The sequence below is a fragment of the Rhinichthys klamathensis genome, unplaced genomic scaffold (genome assembly GCF_029890125.1).
Source record: "Rhinichthys klamathensis goyatoka isolate OS25496 unplaced genomic scaffold, OSU_Roscu_1.1 h1tg000161l_1, whole genome shotgun sequence".
In the NCBI taxonomy this organism is placed as follows: Eukaryota; Metazoa; Chordata; class Actinopteri; order Cypriniformes; family Leuciscidae; genus Rhinichthys; species Rhinichthys klamathensis.
In genome coordinates this window covers 3,780,483-3,788,999 of record NW_026606695.1, presented here as the reverse complement: position 1 = coordinate 3,788,999, position 8,517 = coordinate 3,780,483, and positions in this window count along the sequence as shown.

Genomic DNA, 8,517 nt, shown 5'->3' with positions numbered 1-8,517 from the left:
AATACAAGAAAACTAGAAAACAAAAGCAAATCTGTCTTCTTTGTATTTAGAAAAAATGTAAAAAGCATCTCTTGTTTGAACAACAAGGATGTTAAGGATGCGTCTTTTTAATTAACCAAAAAAAGAGTATTGTAATGAGAGTATTGTTGAGTTTAGAAAGAAAAATGTAATTAGTGTTGTTCTTCAAAATCATCATACAATGATGTAGACTGACAACACATGTTATTTTGCAGAAGTCAGGAATCAATGCTCAATACCCTGAATCATCAGTAACACCCACACCACAACACAACCTGTTTTAAGTAATGAAACGGCAAGTTTAAACAATGTGTTAAGCCATAGAAAATGTCCGAGGCTGTCTGTGCCTATAGGAGATGAGTGATTTTTTGTTTTTTTAATAAAAGAAAAAAAACAATGTTATGCATTGTTAAAATATTATACATTATATATATATATATATATATATATATAAAGATTATATATTGCTTTGCTTCTTGCATGATTAATAATTTACTTTGCAGATTTTATAATTAGATTTTTACTGGGCTGGATATCACAACATGAGATTTGTCTTTGAACCTTATGCGTGGTGTGTTTACCAAAACAAACTAACCAGTTTGACCGTCTAGATACTTTACCATACTGCTAAAATTAATTTGAATGAAAACCTTGCTTGTAGTTGTAAACATTTGTTTTGTCATTGATGAATTAATACAAAATAACAATCCACTGTTTGTATATGCGATTTAGAGTAGTATGAGCGCGTCAGCTCCTAAATAGAGTCAGAGGACGGGAGTCAACCTCATGCCATATTTTTTGTTAAAAAGCATAAAAAGGAACAATTCCAAAAGCGTACAGATTTGTAATTCTGAACATTTAAACTAAATATGCAATCAGTGCCTGTTTACAATCTACAGCATTGTAAGAAGAAGACAAAGAAAAAAACAATCCATAAGTGTTGTATCCAGTAGCTATTAAATCAATGACATGATAACAAGCATTTGAGAAAACACACGTCATTATTCACGTGCCTGGCATCTGTTATTTAGGCATGGGCTCTCCTGATCTGTTGACTCGGATTCCCATCCTCTCTCTCTCTCTCTCTCTCTCTCTCTCTCTCTCTCTCTCTCTCTCTCTATGTGTGTGTCTGCTTCTCTCTGTTTAAGCTCAGACCCAGGGCTGGAATAACCTGCACACAAATTAACATGCATTGTTGTTATACATAGTTTTACTTACTTTACTGGACAAAGTGGATTGCTTTAATGGGTTGTGTCTGCTTGATTAGAGGACGAGACTGGAAAATAAAATGGAGAAGGCGGGAAAGTGAGAAGCCCTGAACATAATTTTGTCATAAAAAACTAGTCTGGAGAATAAAAATAAAAAAAGTTTTTGTTGGGGCATTTCAGTTGACCATGACAATTAGAGAGAAGAGAAAATTAAGGAAAGTGCTGTCAGCACCTTCACACTCATACACTTATGACTCATGAATTTGTAAATATTTTTATTTTTTGAAAACCAGGTAATGTTGACACCCAGTCCATTGAACAATTGCTATACTGTAATTGTAAGTCAATCCTTCAATAAACTATCATAACATCAATCATTACATTGCATGTTCTGAAACAATAAAACAAATATTCTCACAAGCAAGATCACCAGTATTTTCTAAACGAGTAATCATATCTCAAAGCATATTGGAGAACATGCAGCATAAAATTAAAAAAAAAAACTTGCATTTAAAACTTAATAATACTGTTGTGTGTTTTTTTCAGTAATGCATTTACATTACAGCACTGCTGCACCTATTGGTTTGCGTTTTTACAGTACAGTAGCACAGTATATTATCAGAAGCTGTGTACAAGTCTCTTTCCATGCCATGATGATGATGATAATATGATTCAGTTAAGGGTTTTTTTTTCTTAAAAGTTAATTAAGAGCTGCCTGATGTGCGGATAAATAATGTTAAGAAGTTATGAAAGCTCCCTTATGATTAGTTTACCTTATCTTGTATGCAATTAATCTGTCCATAACGTGTTAAGGTAAGTGTGAACAAGCTTTATTTTAGAACACAGGTAAGGGCACGTGACACTAGTAGCTGATTCTAAGCAAACATTTTTAAATGTTCCTATAGTGAGCACCTCACACGTGTTTTTAATTGAATTTAGCAAGGAGATATTCAAGGATCGGTCCGTCCATACAACGTTTACTGTTGACTATATTTCCATGTAAACTCATTGTAGTGCCACGAGTCGTGTTTAGAAATTGTGTGGTAAGTCTGCAAACACACTTGATGTTCCACGAGCTGTATGCAACAGCACCTGCGCGCGCGTCAGCTGCGTCTCTGCAAAACTCCAAATAAGATGTCACGATCCAGATGTAATATTCTTTTTATTGCATTTGTGCTTTAATTCAGTTGTTTATTCACATGGGAAACCCGTCAAGCATCGCATCGTTTATATTGGTTATAGTAAGCATGCAGTCCCCAACCCTTACTCTTAAAATTCAGAATAAAATCACATGTTAAATTGATAAGGCGCGGTTGGAGTCACTTGATACTGAAAGGGTGTGCCAGACATAGGTTTAAAAAAAGAAAGGAAATTAGTAAAGACCGAGGATTTGTTCCAGTTAAAAAGAAAAAAATCACATAATAACCATTCTGGGAATGAGTAGAATGATAGTCCAAGAGGAGCAGAAGTAAGAGAGAGCTTTCTTCTATTATTCGCTGTGTGTGCCCTCCGCAAATGCTTTTTGGGGTAAGGGCTTCCCATTGATAGTTGAGAACAGCAAGCCCAGACCGCAAAAAGATTCGTGAAAGACTTTTCCATTCGCTTTGAATGTGGCATCTGAGTTGTAGGCTTGGTCCATAATTACTGACAGTCCATGTTGTTGTAGCCAATGGCCGGACCGTGTGCAGTAGACTCCAATTCTACACATTCGCGGAGAAATGCACGGAATCCGCTCTAGTGTACGACTCCCTTCCCATCCGAGCCCGTGCACCGTCATTTTATCCGTACTCTGATGCCGTTCCTATGGCCATACTGTACATATTATCCTGTTCGTGATGTGGTTAAGCAAAAAGCTGATCTACTCCTGTCAGTCGATAGATCTGTTGAAGGAGGGGAATTACTGCGCTCCAGCTCACAGTAAATAGAGAGCAGTAAAGGATTTCATTGGAGCATGCGAAAACTCGTCATTCGACCAATCCGTGCTATTCTCACACAGGGACCCCCCTTTTTGAAAAAAGGAAAAATATAGAAAACCAATTCTCCACCGAAGTGCGAAATACATTTAATAAATTTGCTTCATTGTTGCCTTTGCAAAGCGCGTTTTCTTAATCCGAATGTGTCACCCTGTCGTTCCACATATCTGATAATGATAGAGAGATATTATACGGGTTTCGGTTGTTTACCGGGTGTTAATCTAAGAGTATTAACTCAAAGCATCTGGAATGATCCATTCAAATACAAAATGCATCTATCCATATCAAATAATAAGCACCACCACCGCCGATAAATATCAAAGGGATCCAGCAGGACACTTACCACAAGTTATTCAAGATCCTTGTGTACAAGCTTGCACACTGCTTCCTCTTTTCCTTGTCTCATAAAATAATGAACACCATTCTCTGAGTCTGGCTATATTTGGATACCCCACTCACGCACGCACACACACGCACACGCGCACAAACACACACACACACACACACACACAACCATAAAATAACCTCATCCTCACAAGCACGAGCACACATGCACACGCACACATAAACTCTCTAGCCAGAGAGCCCTACACTCAAAGTCGCTTTTCTCTCGAATTTCCTCCGGATTCCAAGGTCAGAACTGAGAGTGACAAGGGGAGAACAGCGAGATCCTAACATTTAAGTCCAGTCTTAACAGATAGCGCTCTCGTGGAGACATGATGAGGTTGTGGTTTCATTTGTGGAAGTTTCCAGTCAGTCACGATTCCCTCCATCTGTCTCCGGCACCCAGCGCTTTGCCCCTACTGACGCAGCCGACGCGCATTACTCACTTTAGCAGTCACGACTCGCCAATCTGTGCTGTTTCCGATTAAACCGCACGCCAAAAATGAATTACCAAGGAGCGCTAGGCTCTTACCCACTTCATACGCTTGGCAATTGTGAAGAATTGATTGGTCTTTGAAGTGATGAACACAAACCAAATGTATGACCGAAATTTCACAGCTACGTGTTTAGTCTGACGAGCTGGATTTACAAAGACCACGCTTTGGTCTATAAACAAAACCGGACTGTTTACAAATCAGCGATGCTAGATTTGATGCTTTGGCTCCTATACAGATCATCGATGGCTGTTCCAATTTAATTCTTTATTTTTTTTTGTCACAATTAACGTGATCTTGAGGTGCCATGGTTTATCACAGATTCTTGTAAGATGGATCCCAGGCTGGTTTTAGCTTTTGCGGATGAGGGACCATCTCGATCAGCTTGCCTGGTCATAATTAAGGCAGCTAGGACGAGCAAACCATCTTAGGCTGATTTAGGATGGTGTTTTCAGCAGGGTTCCCAGACTAACCTAAGGATCCCCGTGCAGGGAATGAATTATTAAACGTATGGGATATTCTGAATTATTGAGGAAATGGTCAGATGCTCAAAAGCAGTCTTCTGTATAGGCTGTAAAGACCAGAAAACGCACTGCCACATACAACAATTTCCTCATGACGGAGGTCAGAGGTCTATAAAGGTTTATAAATGTCTATAATGAATCGTCTTTCATGCGTTTCTGTAATGATCTTTGGACTGGGACACAAGCTGCAGCAATTTCAGCACCACTCGTGGTGGACAGCTCCTCTGCATTATAGACGCTTCATCATGTGATATCGGCCACGAATGATAATTATCGGGTTATTCAGAGAACCTTTGTTTTCTTATTTGAGCGTTTTCGTGATTAAATCAAGCTCCAATTAGATCCCCCTCCATCTCCATTCACTGAATGCAGACAGGGTGATTCCCTGACTTCGACATGATGCGTGCGATATTAAACCCATGCGTGCTGAATTGAGTGACCATACAGATCCGTCAAGAAGAAGAAAAATATACATAGCCTTTAAAGCCAGAACATGCAACTGAGGTCACCAGGAGAGCAAGAGATCTCGCCGGTGGAGGGAGCCCTCGATGAGAGAAATACACGTGTCAGTACTGAATGAAACGTTCAATAACACACGGAAATATCTCAAGGACAAAACGAGAGAACATAACGTGCCGCCCTGGTGTGTTTTTATGCCTCAAAACGAAGGCTGCATATGAGGGTGATACCCCTGTCTATTTCTGGATCAAGCTGTAACTATTTTTAGAGCACTTGGAGAAAAAAGCACTCACAAATGCTCCTCAATACGTGATCACCGTGACATGCGCGTTCACATCTACTCTCTAACGCGGGTTGCGTAAAGGGTCGCGAGTCGTGGCGCTCGGTTATGGAGACATGGCATCCTTTAGAAATGACTAATCGTAATTTCTGCTTTTATTCGAATGGATGCGGATTTCTCTCTCTTTTTTGACAGGCTGTTGAACTGATTTGAGCCACTGTTACGCCCCAATTAACGGCATCAAAACGATAATTATTAACAATAGCCTGACAGATACAATCATAGACAAACTCGTAATTATTGCTCATAAATACAATGATGTATGTAATGTATGTATGGAAAATAAGTATTTTCTGTTTCCTCCTTTATCCAAAGCTGCGTCAGTTGCATTGACGTCACGTTCATATTCTCCTCCTTTTGCCGTTGCCTTAATGAAAGACATTACTGCTGTTCGGTGGCTGTTTTTTCGTATAAGGCGATAGTGTGTAAATGTTTGAGGCAAACATTTTAACATTATTTATACCAGGAGGAGTTTTTACACACACAAGCTCCTCAAGCTAACGATTGTTTCTAATCTTAACCTACTCAAATTCGCGCAGTACAAACCAGACTACATGCAATAAAACCTGACACAGGCAGTCATATAATGGTTGTGCCAATGGCTGATGATGATGATGCAAAGACTAGCAGACGTTGCCAGTAAAATCCAGCTCTGGCTAGTCTGAGGCCTTATGCAAGTCCCAAACTACGTCCATCTGATCGCGATTGTGTTGCAAAAAGCCACAGTTTAGCCTTTTCAATTTATCATAAATAATCACAAGTTCTGAAATACTGTTTTGTAATAGCTACATTTGAGGCCGCAGCCCAAAGTACTCGGCCCTTGCAAAAACCTTAACGCAACGCGCAAAACGATAGTAATATATTTAAATGGAAATGTTAATGGTTTGCAAGGTGATCACTGGTGACAAAGCCTATAAAATACGCATTCCATAGTTGCAATGTGTTTATGCATCAATAGACTTGCTAGGCTATTTCATACTGTTTCATGTCAAATGTAGTCCGACGCAGGCGCTCGCATTGAGGCCTGAGGCACAAGTCGTGTAGTCGCTGTCCATGGTGCTGAACCCGTCGTCCGCTCATTTCAGCCGAGGGAACAGATTCTCTTACCCCTCATTGTTGTTACTGGGGGACAGAGTTGGCAGGGTCGGTCAAGAGTAGACATTCCAGGTTACATGTTCAGTGATTTAAGATGTAACGTTAGGTTAGGGAACCATTATCAATACTGTCGCAAATCAAGCTAGAGGCGTAAAACATGAACACTTCTGACAATGGAAAAAACATTGTTTCATTATTTAATCCGTTTGTTTGCTCTTTTTTAAAACGTAAGAGCGGACTCTAAACGTACCGGAGATATGAGTGCGATTCATAAATGTTACAACAGCGCGAATCGTGACCACTCGGCAACAATAAGAACAACACGCTTTGAGAACATCGCAGTAGTGAATTTAAACTTGTGAAAGAGCCGCATAATCGAATGACGAATAATCTGTTCTGCCAAACATCAAGATAAATAAAAAAAGTTAGTAGAAAGACTCATACAAACTGAAGCGTGTGACTCTTAAGTGGCACGTGCGCTTGCTTATTCTCTGTAATCCTGAACACAAACAAAAAAGTAGCATCTTTCGATCTAGTTTTGATCTGAACTGTTTATACTCCAAATGCCTGTATCCAACCAAAAGCAATCAAACTCTGTAGTTATCGCCTATTCAGTTCCTGATCATTTCAAAAACCGACCAAAGTCATAATAAACCCCGCTAAAGTTCAGAACGAGTTCAAAACTGAAACGGAAAGAAATATCACTCACCGTATGCATTCTCAGTCATCGAGGTTAAAAGTGATGTTCACATACATAGGGTTCTTCTGAGAGGATGTCCTATACGGACGCGCGCGTGCATTTGGACCTGCGTGAATGAGCACACTCTTCTTCTTTTTTTGAATGAAGAGAAATACCAAGAGAAAGTATCAGGGTTCCCAGTGTATTTAGGGGTGCGGGATTGAACTTGATTCCTGAGAAGTTAAAGAAGTCTAGGCATATCCCACAAGCTTGTTTTGGCATAGACAGAACACGATGTTCTGCGTATCTTCACATTCAAGGTAAGAATTTACTTAGTTTTGCTAAACAAAATAAATGATTTTAGTATCATTGTTTCACCCCGGGTTTGTGTAATAAAGCAGACATAGTGTAGCCTACGTAGTTTTAAAACGTGTTTTCTCATTCTTTATATTCAAGTACTTTGTGTACATACTCCGTATGCTTTATTGCATTTATATGCTTTAGCGGGGCTTCTTAGATACAGCAGTGTCATTTCTGTTGGGTGGAGAGCACAGCTTTCCCCGCCACCAGCCTATCACTGTGCTATTGACCCGCATTGACGTCATTGCGTCATTAGGTTTCCCTGGGAAACGCAGAAATTCAAAAATAGCATCAAATTAATTCAGCTGACAAAGAGAGGGGGCGGGGCTGTGGGTAAAACGGGTTTGATGGGGATGGCTAGTAGGGGGCTCTCCTATAAGTGTGGCACTCAACTAGACACGGTGTTACTACTGAAGTGTCAAGCAAAATCTATTGATGGGTAAGTCCAACTGCTGGTGTGTAGTTAGTTAATAGCATTTTTTTTTTTTTGTAGCAAAGGATCTTAAATATTCTGTATATTGGGTAAATGATCAGGATTAGCCTGCATCTTGATCTAAGCATAATCTTAAATTAATATTATTGACATTTTAAATAGCAATTCTTTACCATGGATTAATATAAGATTATTTTTTTTAAGTTGTTAATAATACACCTTGTAGTAGGCTACGCATCAAAAATAACCTATCAGTATGTTTATAATTGGCATGTTTTTATGTAGTAAGTGTTATGAGGCTTCACAGCCACCTTGTGGTCAAACTCGGGATAGCATAAACGTATAGCTTCCAATGTTAGAATTAGCCTGCAATCATATTAAAAAGTCAAAACATTTACAACAAATCCATCCTGCATCCCAACTACCACTTTTTATTAATTTAAAGTTAGAATTTTTCAAGGGGGTTGATTTGGTGGAACATTTTATAATGTGACCCATTCACAAGGTTGTTGGGGTAAACGCTTTACAAGAGACACAATGATATTCTTTT